The sequence below is a fragment of the Berghia stephanieae genome, chromosome 5 (assembly GCF_034508935.2).
Source record: "Berghia stephanieae isolate SIO BIC M18660-M18661 chromosome 5, UCSD_Bste_1.3, whole genome shotgun sequence".
Taxonomy (NCBI): domain Eukaryota; kingdom Metazoa; phylum Mollusca; class Gastropoda; order Nudibranchia; family Aeolidiidae; genus Berghia; species Berghia stephanieae.
In genome coordinates this window covers 19914870-19931337 of record NC_088364.1, presented here as the reverse complement: position 1 = coordinate 19931337, position 16468 = coordinate 19914870, and the positions used below count along the sequence as shown (strand labels likewise).

Genomic DNA, 16468 nt, shown 5'->3' with positions numbered 1-16468 from the left:
TCGCGTGGCGGGGGGGGGGGGGGGGGGGGGGGGGGGGATGACCTGGCGGATAACGGATTTTTTGGCGGATCTTTGATGATTTGTATACCCTTTAAAAAAGTAAAAGTATAGCAATCAAATCTATTTATTTATTCTCTCTCTCCCCCCCCCCCCCCCCCCCCCCCCTTCACACACACATAAAGCGACTCTTAGGAGCACCTATTGTGAGTGTACTGTTGGCCTAGATCAATATTACACAATCTAATTCAGATTAACCGAAGGTAAAAACAATATATATCGGACAGTCTAATATATATATAACTCCCGCTCAAACAAAGTAGAAACTACAAATCTTCATTTCCTTAAAAAAAAAAAAAGAAACAGTTGTAAATAGGTGAGTAGCGTTTAGTAACATAATTTTTATTCTGAGACAATACACTATTGTTTATTATAAGTGATTTAAATCAAATGGATTTTTTTGGCAGTTTTGGGGCAAATGCCGCAGGTGACGTTGGATAAAGTTGGCGGATTTCTGGCCTAAAGTTGGCGAGATTTTTGCAAAGGCACTTGACAACACTGAGCTCATGTGGTGTTAGTATCTGTTGCCAAACCTTGAGTGAGGTTTATGTATTTAATAGTTAAAATCCTTTGTGATCAATTGAAAAGAATGTTTTAAAAACCTATGGACTTGTCGTCTGCCAAGAAGAGAGCTTTTACCTTACCACCCAAATTGAGTTGAATACGGTGACATTATTTAAAATTATTTATTTACTTTTTTTTAACAGACACCAAGTCAATTGAATAAACTGGAGACAGTGATATCATTCCGACTCGACCTGTCCCGGGTAAGAAAACCATTAGCCCCGTGTCAAATGTAAATGTGTTTTCGTTTTTGTAGTTATATTATTACGAATGCGAGTGTTTTAGCAATGCAATACTTTGCTAATTATGTAGTGCTGAATTTATGTGCCCTGACCACGTGCGGCTATGTGGTCTTGTGGTATGACACTTGCTTTCGGATCAAATGTCCCGAGTTTGAGCCTCGCTCGGCGCATAGTTGAGTCCTTGGAAAAGGCTCTTTACTCACATCCTCTCACCGTGCTCAGGTGTTAAAATGAGTACCAGGCCGTGACAGCGTTGTCCTTTTTTTGAAAAAAAAAATGTAATATCGCCTAACAGGCGTTATGTCTCGTTCTAAATGTTTTGTGTTGCTGTTGATCAGGGACCCGCTGTAATGCACTTTGAGCACGTTTATTGGTTATTGCGCTATATAAAAGCTCAAGTTGTTAAAACCTCCCGTTACAGGAAAATCGTCCCATTCATAACAACACAGCCTATACTTTTCTCATTCTTATTTCATTTGTACATCACAAAATTTAAAGATTTTTTTTCGTTTTAGGCCGAGCGATAAACCCTTGACACTTTGTTGTAGAGCTCATTTATTTTGCTGTATGTACAACATTACGTGTAGACTGCTGTGGTTGCTTTTCTGATTGAGTAAGAAAACTCTATGTCTGTGTTGGGGGGATTTTGAAACGGCTTCGTTCCCGTAATAATACCATAGAATATCACCCATATTGTGCACAGGCCACATAAGATATGTTGCATAATCATCTAATTTGCCCAATATGAAAAGGAAAAGAAAAATGGGAAGAATTTTGTTGTCGTATTTTCATTCTGGATTGTCTGATTCTGTCACTTTTAAATCGTTACAGATTTCAGATATGTCGAATTTAGAATTTGAAATTGAAAAGTGAGCTTTTATATAACGCAATATCCACTAAACGTGCTCAAAGCGCTTTACAGGGGGTCCCTGACCAACAGCAACATGTAACATTCAGGACGTGACATGACGCCTGTTAGGCGATGTTTATTTTTATTCGGACCGAGACAACGCTGTAAACGGCCAGATAATCATTTTACACCTGAGTATGGTGAGAGAATGTGAGTAAAGAGCCTTCTCCAAGGACTCAACTATGCGCCGAGCGAGGCTCGAACCCAGGACCTTCCGATCCCAAAGCGATTGTCATACCTCTAGACCACATAGCCGAATTTAGGGAGCAGGCACCAGTGTAAGATAAAGATTTAAAAAGTGTGTATGAAACGGTACCAGACAAAGCAAGAAAGAAAAATAAAATGATTTTTAAACAATCTGTTTTTCTCGGTCAGACGTGCTATCATTACACCATAGAGGCATTGTCTCATACACACCTATTTAGATGATTATATAGAAAATCCGAATCAATTTGTCAGATTGTGAATATATATATAAATAAATACAAATTCCCCAGGCCTTGGCCTTTTTATATTTCCGATGCGTAATTGAATAATTATAATATGTACGTCTTAGTTATTCCAGGTGGCAGACGAATGTATTTATAGACTAATTGTCCTTGGCACACGTGTATGTTGTAAACAAGACAATCTCTGCTATCTTATCTATTTGTAGAAAAAGACAATGCTTATTAATTACAAAATTAGATAAGTAGAAACAACAAAAGATAAATCAATAATGAAGGGTTTCCTAGTTTTAGAATATATTCCATAGCAGATCTGCCTACTTCTACGAAAAAATCGTAGAACTGAGAATTTGGCGCCATCGTCGGAGCAAAATAAGTTACTCAAATTTTAAAATGGTGCTTAAACTGAAATACAGCACTAAATTACATAGTGAAAGGACTAAGGAACGTTACTCAATTTTTGGTCACTTACACGGGAAGATTTAATTAATAGTATTTTTCCCTGTGAAAACTACGAATTCTTAAAATATCACGTGGGCAGGTCTGCATCAGAATCTGTATTGATGCATGTGCTCAGTAAAACAAAACAAAACAAATTCATAACAATGCCAGCCGGATATTCTGTACCAACACACAGGACTATGTGAGGCTTTATAGATAGTATGCAGATGACGTCACTCAGGCCTTTGTTATTGTTTTTGCCATCCGCGTTTGTGAGTTGTTCTCACTAAACTGTATTAACAAGACTATAAAAGTTCATGGTTACACAGAGTTTGTGTGTTGGTCCGTTATACTTCCGGATGGCATGTTGTGAACTCCTTGCCAGCGCATTCTATCTAAGATAGTATGCAGTGACGTCACTCAGGCCTTGTTATTGTTTTTGCCATCCGCGTTTGTGAGTTTCTCACTAACTGTATTAACCAGACTAAAGTTCTGTTACACAGAGTTTGTGTGTGTCGTTATACTTCGATGGCAATGTTGTGACTCCTGGCAAGCGCATCTATCTATACTTTATGATAAATTAGTAAACTACTCATAAAAATGGCTGGCGTCAAACAATAAGAGGCCTGAGTGACATACATTTCGTTCTATCTATAAATAGTATGCGCTTGGCTAAGAAGCTCACAACATTGCCATCCGGGAGTATAACGGACTAACACACAAAACTATGTGTAACCTTGAACGTTTATAGTCTGGTAAATACAGTTCAGTGAAAATTACTCATAAACGCGGATGTCAAAAAACCAATAACAAAGACCAGAGTTACCTCATCTTCGTTCTATCTGTCGGGAAATGATCTTGTAGATAATCAGGTAGATGCACTATTAGATAAATGCGGTTATCACAGAATCTGTCCATTAGTTGTAACCAACACAGTGAATATTTTTTAAGAGGACAGCACACATGTAAACACTTTTTAGGGCTCGATGATTTCTACGAGTGAACAAAACTCATAAAATCACACACATTCAAATCATTTGAAAAACAAGCCTTAACACCAAGATTCCAGTCCTGTGCCCAGAGTTCATTGCAATGCTTCTTTGTCCGCAAACTAAGGGACTGAATTTGGTTAATAATGCATTCATTCAATAAACGAAGAGACCAAAGTGCGAATCTCCTTTCTGTCATATTCGGAATTCTTCTTAAGGCAAGATTAGACTATTTTTATCCCTCCCCGCCCCATCTTTATCTTTTCGACAAAATGGACAGTTTTTATACATCGAATGTTTGATGGATTATCTGTGAGCTGCGTTCCATTTTGGAATGTCCAAACAATCTTATACTTTATATCCTCAGCGATTGGAAAAAGTAATTTTTTTTAAAGAGGCTGATATTATGAGAGAAGGTCGAAGAAACAGTATTTGCGTTGCCGACAACAGATCCGTGACTTGTTTTGACATCTATGACGTGTTATAACGTACAGCTGGGCAATAAATAACAGTGGCAGTAGCAAAATCTACTACTCTATTGCATCAAATAGAAAGTTCCCCGTCTATTTTTTTAAAAATGCGCACCCCCCCCCCCCCCCCCCAACTGTAATGAGGTATTTAAGGTGGAGGTTAAATTTTGCTTAAGAAAATTTTATGTAACAATTCTCCATATCACTCGAGCGTTTTCCATTGGTTGTCAGCTCCTACACACACAGAATCGCCCTATTAACTCTCTCCTTACCAGCTATTTTTAGAATACCCCCCCCCCCCCCCCCCCCGGGAAAATTCACACCCCGCAGCAAAAACAAAACAAACAAAAGAAAAAAGACTTTTCTTACTCAAACAAAAAAGTAACAAGTGAGCTCTACAACACAGTGTTTAGTATTTATAGCTGAAATCAAAGAATTTCTTTAAATTTCATGATCTGTAAGAGAAATCAGAATGAGAACATTGTTACATCGTAACGAATGTGACGAATTTTCTATGGGTGGTAAGGAGATGGTTAATCAAAAATTAAATTATTGAGATCTGCAACTCCTATGATTTCCCCGTTACATATTACATGAAAATATTAAACAGCAATGATTAATGGCTCGTTTAGCTGTCTAAGGATTTATATACAACCTTCATAATACAATCAATAAGTAATGAATAAAACGAGTTCCAGTCCCACTTAAAGTAATTGACGATAAAAGTAAGTCGGATTTATTCTGTTTTAAATCTGCTCATTTTAACTCTTAAATCAGCGTGTCACTGTGAGTCACATTTAATTTTTTTTCAGCCGAAATCCCAAAAACAACGTTGACATCATGTTTACATCTTCTCACTTTAGCTAATGTCACCTATATTGGTTAAAAATATAAACTTGTCATAATAATGGCATGATGGGAGATTTATATATAACATGTTTGTTTGGGAATGTTTTGACTTTGATTGACGCGAATATCTTCTTTCTTCTCTTTCTCCCTTTCCCTCTATCTCCCCACCCCCTCTCTCCTCCCCTCTCCCGCCTCCCCCATCCCCTCCATCTCTCTCTCTCTCTCTCTCTCTCTCTCTCTCTCTCTCTCTCTCTCTCTCTCTTTCTCTTGCCACCCATGTTTATGAGTAATTCTCACTAAACTGTATTATCCAGACTGTAAACGTTCTAAGTTACACATAGCTTTGTGTGTTGTCCATTTATATATTTCCGGATGGCATTTTGATCATTTATACAGCACAATACCCACTAAACGAACGTGCTCAAAGCGCTTTACAAGGGGCCCCTGTCCAACAGCAACATTTAACATTTAGGACGGGGAGGCCTGTTAGGCGATATTACAATTTTTTTTCAGACAGCGACACCGCTGTGAACGGTCAGGTACTCATTTTACACCTGAGTACGCTGAGAGAATATGAGTAAAGAGCAATCTCCAAGGACTCAACTATGCCAAAAAATAAAATAACAATAACAAAGATCTGAGTGACGTCATCTTCGTTCTATCTATAATACGCGGGAAGTAGAAACTTGATACTTCCCACCCAGTCCAAGAGTCTTGGAACTCAAGATTTACTATCCTTGTCACTCATCTGACCACACTCAACATCGCTTTGCCTATTTTTTTTAGCCACGGACGCCACAAAGTTACATTTATACTCAACAACGATATTTAGTTGGGAGTCTGTGAAACATCTTTTAGGTATTGATTTGCATGTGTAAGCGTGTGTGTGTGTGTGTGTGTGTGTGTGTGTGTGTGTTGGTATGATTGAAAAAGATAGAATTAAACACTAATAAATTAATAATTTTTTTTCCCTTTAATTTATAACAAATGTTTGTTTGTTTGACAATGCCTGTGGGACAAATATATTGTTTTATAGATAGTATGCGCTTGGCGAAGAAGCTCATAACATTGCCATCCAGAAGTATAAAGGACCAACACACAAACCTATGTGTATCCATGAATGTTTAAGTCAGGTTAATACAGTTCAGTGAGCATTACTCATAAACGCGGAGGCAAAAAAAAAAAAAAAAAAAAAAAAAAAAAAAAAAAACAATAATAAAGACCCGAGTGACATCATCTTCGAACTATCTATAATAACCAGCTGTATGCATTATCATTTTATGAGGCTGAATATGTGTGTGTGTGTGTGTGTGTTTGTGTGTGTGCGTGTGTGTTTTGTATGTGTGTGCGTTTGTATGTATGTGTGCGTGTGTGAGAGAGAAAGAAAGAGATAGATTGATAGATAGATATATAAACAGATAGAGAAGAGGGACAAGAGAGAGAGAGAGAGAGAGAGAGAGAGGAGAGAGAAGAGAGAGAAGAGAAGAGAGAGAGAGAAGAGAGAAAAGAGAGAGAGAGAGAGAGAGAGAGAAGAGAGAGCGAGAGAGAGAGAATGAGAGAGATAAAGAGAAAGAGAGAGAGAGAGAGAGAGAGAGAGAGAGAGAGAGAGAGAGAGAGAGAGAGAGAGAGAGAGATTGTTATTGTATGCGTGTGCCAGTTTCAGTGTACAATGATGGTTTGTGTAGATAAGAGAATGTGTCATCAAATTGTGTCTAAAAAATACAATGTAGTTTCTTCTACAGGTTTGCGTATCTTATCTTACTAGCTTGAATTACCAGAGAGGATCTATCTTGTTCCTTGGCCTTGCTGTCATTGATGTTAATGTTAAGCGAGCATCTTACTATGATTATTAACCAGTTGAATGTGTACTATGGAAAAACTCGTATTTAATATTTTGGCCAGAAAACTCGTCCTTCAAATTAAATATCGATCGAGTTAAATGACCATCGTCTTGGCAAAAAAAACAAAAAAACAAAACAAAACAAAAAAAAAACAACCCCCCCCAAGATAAATAAAATACTCACAAGTCATACCCGCCAGACCAATTGGACCAACACACAAAACCATGTCTCATCTTCACTGTGTATAATCTGAGAGAATCTGATAAAAGCTAATCACCTTAAATGGAGTCAAAAATTGACCACAAAGCAAGAGCAGAGTGGCGTCAACTTAATTCCCTCTATTACTTGTAAATCAACCAACCATGTTTGTTCCTTGCGGTTTGAGCAACGTGCACTTATTTGCAGATCTGCTAACCCAATCCCTTTATGGGCTCATCATTGTAGTAACCGAAATCTCAAAAAAAAAAAAAAAAAAAAGACAAAAAAAGAAAAAAAAGACGAAAAATATTGTCCATTACAACAATGTTAAACTAGGCCCATAAGTGAGGTCGGACGTCAGACCTGCATATGTGTACACATCGGGTTTGAGGGTGTGTCACAAATACCGGATATTTTCTTCTTTTCTTTTTGAAAGGGTTGGGGGGGGGGGGTTATTTTGTTTTTGTCTTTGTTGTCGATGATTTTTTTTTTTTTAATTTTTAAATTTTTATTTTGACTAGTTCAAAATCTACAGGGTAATTTAAATACTAGGGGTATTAATTGCGTCAATTACCTCTTGCATTCCCTAGTTATGACTGACATTGTGAAAAATATTGTAAGGACAATTCACAAACAAACAAAATCTAAAAGGGCTTTCTAGAGAATTTTACAGCGCAATATTCAGGACGGGGCGAAGTGGCCGAGGGGTTAAGGCATTGCACTTTGACCTGGAGGGTCCCAGGTTCGAGGTTCGCTTCAGGCACTTTCGGGTTTGTTTTTTTTTTTCCTTTGGCAAGATTATTAACCCCAATTTGCTCACTTTGGACAACATGGGTAATTCCTATTGCCATCAGACATCAGAATCTTGTTGGATAGATTATCTATATTCCTTCATTGAATGCCTAGGCGACGGTTTCCAACGATGCCGTGGCGGAGCCGTAATTTTCAATTAATTTTTTTTTTTTTAATAGCCACTAAACGTGTTCAAAGCGCTTTACAAGGGCCCTAACCATCAACAACCAACATGTTGCACAAGACTTGACACCTGTTAGGCGATAGGACATTTCTTTTTCGCAGGAGACAACGCTGTTAACTGCCAGGTACTCATTTTACACCTGAGTAGGGTGAAAGAAATGTGAATAAAAATCCTTTTTCAATGACTCAACTATGCGCCGCTCAGAGCTGGATTCGAACCTTTGACCTTCCGATCCGAAGGCGAGTGTTACACCACAAGACCAAATAGGAGCACATTCTGATTTTTACGAGTGACCAAGACTCATAAATCACACAAAGCTCTTAGAAAACAATAAACCACAACAAAGAGACATGCGGGCCCATTTGATATGACCCATGTAATATGCGATTCTTTCATTTCTTTGAGTTATTTTTATCGTGCCAAATAACACTACGAGCTTGCGAGTATGTCATATTGCATGATTTTAAAAAATCACGAGTTTAATAAATACAAAGAAATGAAAAAATACGTTTATTCCACCCCTCCAAGTAAGATTCTTAAAAATTCGTGACTATTTGTTGGACAGCAGTACTTCGATTTGCCATAATTTGTGTTTTTCTCCAGCTGCTTAAATGACAATTTGACCCGTCGTATTTGTCGTATAGATAGTATGCGCTTGGCTAAGAACTCACAATATTGCGATCCGGAAGTATAACTTCCCCGGCCTATATTTCAGATTTGATAAATGTTTACACTCCCTCACGCTCTTTATGATCCAACTCTCATTCACGATTCCTAAAAAAAGGATCTAAGACCCATGCTGATCGTACATTTATTCATGCTGCTCCCGCTGTCTGGGATTCTTTACCATTCAGTGTTAGGAGCGGGGTTGTGGATTCCCAATCATCTTTGAAATAGAAATCAAAATCTCATCTTATAAGAAGCGCACTAGATGAATAAGACGTCCTATTACTTTTTTTTTGTAAAATACACATCAGAAATTTCATGACATAATATAATCTCCCTTCATCTGCCATTATTATTAAGTCCTGATATGGTTTTTATTCAATAACTCATGTTAACAGCTATTTTTCGTCTCTATATGCATATGCACGTTTTGGTACATGTGTGTGTGTGTGTCGTTGTGAGGGTATTGTGTATGTGCGCGCTTGTATAGATAGTATGCACTTGGCTAATAAGTTCACAACATTGCCATCCGGAAGTATAACCGGCCAACACACAAAACTGTGTGTAACCTTGATCGTTTATAGTCTGGTTATTACAGTTTAGTGAGATTTACTCATAAACGCGGATTGCAAAAAGCAAAAACAAAGACCTGAGTGACGTCATCTTCGAACTATCTATAAATAGGTGTGCGTGTTTACAACAACGTTTCTAATGGTGTTTTATAATTGTGTGCGCCTAGAGCTGTTTTGTCAGCGGGATTGGGCGCTATATATACAAATAGGAAGTGGTTATTCAGTATCAGATACTGAATAGTGCTTTGCCACTATTCAGTATCCATAAGGAACTCTTTTTTATAGAGAGAGTGAAAAGTGCGACAATCTCGGTTGAACTGCTGACCTACTTCCAGATTGAACACGTGCAGTAACTGACAGCCCGATTCAAAGTTGTAAAAATATTTTGATCGAAATTTTTAAATTTCTGCTATCGTGCAATTAACATAGTTCAAAATATCAAAATAAGAGAGGCAGTCAAATACATTTTTTAATGTCTGAATAGACATGATTAAATGTCTCTAGAAGTTCAGTGACACCATGGCATGGTGCATATAAGCTGTTTGACTCTGAGCTTAAGGTTCGAGAGTTCAAATCCCGGTAGGGTAACTTTTATTTTTTTTTTCCCAATATTTTTTAAAAATTCCTTCTGTCTTTTTATATTTTTTAAACTTTTGTTTTAATAATTTTATTTGCTTGAAATATACTTTAATGTTGATATTATACTATTGTTTTTATTATTATTATTATTATTTTTATTATTATTATATTATTATTATTATTATTATTATTTTATTATTATTATTATTATTATAAAAGTAATTGCTTTTTATTAGGAAACCCGCCGAAACCCAGTCCCAGGTTCACTCCCCACTGGTGTACACTTCTCTGAGTCCCATATTCACTCCCACAGCTGCACTCTTCCCATAACTTTGTCAGGTTTCGGAAAAAAAAACACCGTATTATAGTGCAAAACCACTATTCAGTGTCAGATACTGAATAGTGCAAAACCGCTATTCAGTATCTGATACTGAATAGTGCAAAACCACTATTCAGTATCAGATACTGAATAGTGCAAAACCACTATTCAGTATCAGATACTGAATAGTGCTAGCCATACAAATAAACTTTACTACTACTACTACTACTACTACTACTACTACTACTACTACTACTACTACTACTACTACAACATACTACTACTACCAACTACATACACATACTACTACTACTACTACTACTACTACTACTACTATACTACTACTACTACTACTACTACTACGACGGCGATACTACTACTACTACTACTACTACTACTTACTATACTACTACTACTACTACTACTACTACTACTAATGCTACTATTACTACTACTACCACTACCATTACTACTACTATCACCAACTTCATCATCATCATCATCATCATCATCATCATCATCATCATCAACAGTAATAAAAACATCAATAACAATATCACCATCATCTGAAATTAATTGGATTGCGTGACTTTTTCTTGAGAGCTCGTTTAATTCTCTATTTCTCCCTTTAATTAGACGGAAACACAAACTCACGACTAGGAGGTCAGGGGTCAAAACCGTGAGAATGTGTTGCGATCGATATTTAGATCATACTCACCATTCCTTCATGTTAAAATCATAGAATTTTTACATTTGTCATATTCTGACTTTGACTTCAAGTACCGATCGATCAAAAATGACCTTTAGCTTCGCAAAAAGTCTCAAACCCGAGAGTTCTTTAGATTAACGTTTTGACACGTCGAGGACTATTTTCATCCATCGATTTTTGTATTAACATTTTTTTTCTTGCCAAAATGTAAATAGAATTGTTTTGTCAGAGCAGTCAGGGCATGGCCGAATTTACAACTCCGTTCATTATCAGAGTAGGGTTGCCCGTTTAGCGTTTTAATGCCTAGTTGTAAAAACTCGGCGCTATTATTATTATTATTATTATTATATTATTATTATTATTATTATTATTTATTATTATTATTATTATTATTATTATTATTATTATTATATTATTATTATTATTATTATTATTATTATTATTATTATTATTATTATTATTTTATTATTATTATTATTATTATTATTATTATTATTATATTTGTTGTTATTATTATTATTGTTATTATTATTATTATAATTTTCTTCTTCTTCTTCTTCTTCTTCTTCTTCTTCTTCTTCTTCTTCTTCTTCTTCTTCTTCTTCTTCTTCTTCTTCTTCTTTGTTTGGAATTTTATGCGAAAATAATCTGGCATCCACGAATTGGGCGTGTTTATTTAAACAACAAAATATAAGGCGGTTCTAGAGGGCGAGATGGTTTTGTTGATTGTTCCGTGGTTTGTTAAGCGCAGGGCGATTCTACTTTCGTTTTGCAAACCAATCAAACTGTGAATTATGTCTGGGTCGACGTGCACCTATTGGCTGGCCTAATAACCCAAATTGGTAGGGCTCATTGTTGTTATGGAATTACTCCGAGCCAACGTCGAATATAGTGCATAACATTTAATGGTAAAACCAGCCTTTTCTTGCCTTTGGTTATCGGGCCTTCAAATATGTGCAAGTAGATTAGAAATAAAAATAGAATTTTATGTACAACAACAACAACAACAACAAAAAACAACAATGTCCCCAAGGCTGTGTGAGTTCCCCGATCCTGTACATCTTATACACCAACGACTGCAGACCATCCTTTGAAAATTGTTTTATAGTGAAATATGCAGATGATACTGCTATTCTTGGCTTATTAAAAGATAAAGTTACCGAAAAGAATTATTTCAAACAAATAAATATATTCACCGATTGGTGTAAACAAAATCAGCTTGAATTAAATGTTGAAAAAACGAAAGAACAGGTGTTTGGTGTAAAAAATAAAAACGACTTAAAGTGTGTGGCGATCGGTAAAGATGATGTTGAGATAGTTGACTATTTTAAATATTTAGGAATAACCATTGATAGTTCCCTCAATTTCTCTCAACATATTAATATAATATCTAAGAAAGTTGCCCAAAGATTATACATCCTAAGGAAATTGAGAACATTTCAAGTAAGGAAGAAAACTATGTTAAGAGTTTATGACTCATTGATTAAAAGTGTAATTGCGTTTGGCTGCACCATATGGTTTGGAGGATGCCGACTTAAAGATAAATCAAAAATTTCAAAATCTATCAAAGAGGCATCAAAAATAATAAACCATCCTCTTGATGGAGTAGAAAGAATTCATGGAAAAGCAATAGAAAGGAAAGCATTCTCAATTACCAACAATAAAAAACATATTTTATACCATGAATTTAGTCTTTTACCATCTGGGAGAAGGTTTTGTCAGATTAAATGTAGAACTAACAAGTATAAATCAACGTTCGTTCCATCAGCAATAAAAATTTTGAATATTTCATATGGTACAGAAAAACCAAGGATTGATTCGTTGACTGATTAACTGATTAATCTATTTAATGTAAGATTAACTGACCAATTGATAATGATGATAATTTTTGGTGTCGAATTGCCACAATCGTAACAAATTGAAAACGAAATGAATATGTTTATGTTGTGTATATCGCACGTGTGAAAGAAAGAGAGAGAGAGGAGAGAGAGAGAGAGAGAGAGAGAGAGAGAGAGAGGAGAGAGAGAGAGAGGGAGAGAGAGAGAAAATAAGTAGGAGTGAAATATCTGTTCAATCTTAGTTATCGTTTAACATTATAACAAGTGTAACTAAATGACAAATTGCCATATTTATGGACAATAAAGATCTATTATTATTATTATTATTATTATTATTATTATTATTATTATTATTATTATTATTATTATTATTATTACTACTACTACTACTACTACTACTACTACTACTACTACTACTACTACTGCTACTACTACTACTACTACTACTACTACTACTACTATGCTACTGCTACTGCTACTACTACTACTACTACTACTACTCTACTACTACTACTACTACTACTACTCTACTACTACTACTACTACTACTACTACTACTAACCACCTTTACTCCTAGTAGTATTACTAATACTACTAATGATAATAATAATAATAATATAATAATAATAATAATAATAATGATAATAATAATATTAATAATAATAATAATAATAATAATAATAATAATAATAATAATAATAATAATAATAATAATAATAATAATGATAATAATCATAATAATAAATAATAATAATAATAATAATATAATAATAATAATAATAATAATAATAATAATAATAATAATAATAATAATAATAATAATAATACCGTTTTGAAGCGAGAGTCCACAAATGTGTGTTACTCTTTACATTCAGTATTTTGAAAGGTTTGCATAAACGAAAGTAGGACAACGAGCCACGGGCCACCGATTATGGAATGTACGTGGTCTACGTCCTTTCGTTTGTATGTGTGTCTGTAAGACATGCTAGATTATTATTTATTATCTGATAAAGAGAATAATTTAGTGAGGCTCGATCACCTCTATTGCTAGCTTTATTAAAACGAAGACAATTGGATTCAATAGTCTGATGTCACGCCGCCCGGCAACGCGGCCATCTTGGTTCTAAACTAAGAAAATCGTTACTTTTTATTCTTCGTGCTGGCTAGAACTTTTCATATATGCCTTGTGATCAGAATGTGTAAAAGTCAAAACATGATCAAATTTATGGGGGTTTTTTTTCCCTCTGGATACGCTTTTATGCTCGTCGGAGAAATATTTCATACGGCGTCCACCATTGTTCCGATAGTTTAGAGCCAGTGTTACTAAGTTATCATGTGTCATTAGGAAGGTCGTGACCTTACGACTGTTGAAGAGTATTAGCCGAGTGACGTTAACGACATTCCTTCTATATAAATGCAACATACATTTTTTATAAAGCTTAGTCAAAATCATTTTTTAAATTTTTTGATTTTTGGATATTTTTTTACCTTTGTTTTTCATTTCCTTTTACTAAACTCAGATTTGAATGAGGACCTGAATTTAGGCACTGGTGAATATTGTTAGATAGCTGGAATCAAAAGGTTGTATAACTTTCAACGTGTACTGTATAAAACAATATCGTGTTGCCTATGGCTGGCTTCCTGCGGATTAATACATGAAATATTGGTCATGGTGAGTCAGGAGAATTGCTCTATTCAGATGTTTATTTATTCTTGCTTACTTATCCGAACCAGCGACCACCTGACCTGCTCTCGCCCTTCGGTCTTGTGCCATGGCGTATAAATTATATGTCTTTTTTTGTTTATTTATTCACTTTCATGTGTCATTTTAACTCTCTTCTTACCGATCATTTTCAGTATTTTCCGAAAAATGGCAGGGTTACCCAGCAGAAAAATTGATTTTTTAACCACAAACAATTTCTCTACAAAACAACTTTATGTTCTTATTAATTAAACAAAGATCATTCTTCGAAGTTTGTGATGTACAAAATAAATCTGAATAAGAAAAAATGTATATTGTGTCGTAACAAATGTGACGATTTTGCTGTAGGTAGTAAGGAGAGGGTTAAATAATTCTACACCCGCCACCGACCGCGGCTCTACGGAAGAATTAATCGAGAGCCGTGTTTTCGTCGAGGTCCGAAGGTACATAAAACATAAATAATACGTGGCGGCGTCTGAGTGAATGGTAATAATACAATCGGGAAAATCCGTAAACACGGCGTGAAATCAACAACGTGGTGTGGAGTGAGAAGTGTAAAATGTTATGAGATATGATTTTCCTTGGGATGTTATAGTTTTAAAAATCGCAAATTCAATAGCTAGTCACGAGTGTGAGAATGGACCCATTCAGGAATTGTAAATTATATTATAGCTGTGTTGTTCGGGATATCGCATTCTAATTCGGCAAACCTTGTTAGAATTAGAATAAGAGTCCGTTAAACTTCACCACACGTGTCTGCGTGTGTGCTTATGTTTGTGTGAATGTGTGTGTATAAACATTCGTATTGGATCGATAACGATAGTGGCTTTATTGGAGATGTGTACGAAAGGGGAGTCTCTTTTATCTAATTGTAATAGCACAGTAGATAAAAACATGTGGCATGAATCTAGACCAAGTGTATAGTAGTTACGCAATGCTATACTATGTTTAATGTTTACCTGAAGTGAAGGCCAATAATTAGGAGTGAGAGAGTTGATGTAAATGATCTCATAGTGAATATTAAAAACATCGTCATGGGCCTATATTCTATTTTGATAAGGTTAAAGATCAAGGTAAAGCATTGTGTGGGTGTGTGTGTGTGTGTGTGTGTGTGTGTGTGTGTATGTATGTATATATATATATATATATATATATATATATATATATATTTACACACACCTCCATCTGTCTATATTTATTTCTCTTTCTCTCTCTCTCGCTCTCTCTCTCTCTCTCTCTCTCTCTCTCTCTCTCTCTCTCTCTCTATATATATATATATATATATATCCATCATTCATCCATCTGTCTATTATCTATTTTATCTATCTATCTATCTATCTATCTATCTATCTATCTATCTATCTATCTATCTATCTATCTATCTATCTATCTATCTATCTATCTATCTACCTATCTATCTATCTAACTACCTACCCACCTACTTCCCTACCTACCTACCTACCTATACATTATATATATATATATATAAGGCTAATGCCCTTTGAAGCTGTTATATTCATTTTTGTTTAATACTTTTTTCCACTTACTATTAACGTCGTTGTTGCCAGCTTGGTTTACGAAAGGAGAGTACTTTTTATAAGGGCTATTTTTAAATAGCGTTCATATCCCCTCTGTCGTAATATATCATGATTGTTCTGAGAACCTTTTGTTGGATTTTGGCTTTCAAAGTCAAGTGGCACAAAATGACATCGTGATTACTCATGTCCGGTGCCGTAGAGACTGATTGTGTGAGGTGGGAACATGTTGTAAGCAATCACTCATGTCCGGTGCCGTAGAGCCTGATTGTACGAGGTCGGGCCATGTTGTAAGCATCACTCACGTCCGGTGCCGTAGAGACTGATTGTATGAGGTCGAGGTATGTTGTAAGCATCACTCACGTCCGGTGCCGTAGAGACTGATTGTATGAGGTCGAGGTATGTTGTAAGCATCACTCACGTCCGGTGCCGTAGAGACTGATTGTATGAGGTCGAGGTATGTTGTAAGCATCACTCATGTCCGGTGCCGTAGAGACTGATTGTATGAGGTCGAGGTATGTTGTAAGCATCACTCATGTCCGGTGCCGTAGAGACTGATTGTATG

The 16468-nt window shown here is 35.7% G+C and overlaps 1 protein-coding gene across 5 annotated transcripts in view; it reads left to right on the top strand.

Annotated features, from left to right (window-relative positions):
- Nucleotides 1-16468, top strand: part of LOC144972560 (uncharacterized) — an 83600-nt gene that overhangs the window by 30059 nt on the left and 37073 nt on the right. For 2 of the 5 annotated variants that reach the window (XM_078913907.1, XM_078913901.1), the window contains exon 2: nt 765-824. The exons of 1 other annotated variant lie outside the window; for it this stretch is intronic. The gene's annotated coding sequence lies outside the window, so the exon portion shown is untranslated. Of the gene's footprint in view, nt 1-182; nt 261-764; nt 825-14897; nt 15442-16468 lie in introns of those variants that run through there. 2 more of the 5 variants (XM_078913908.1, XM_078913912.1) reach the window with 2 other exon arrangements.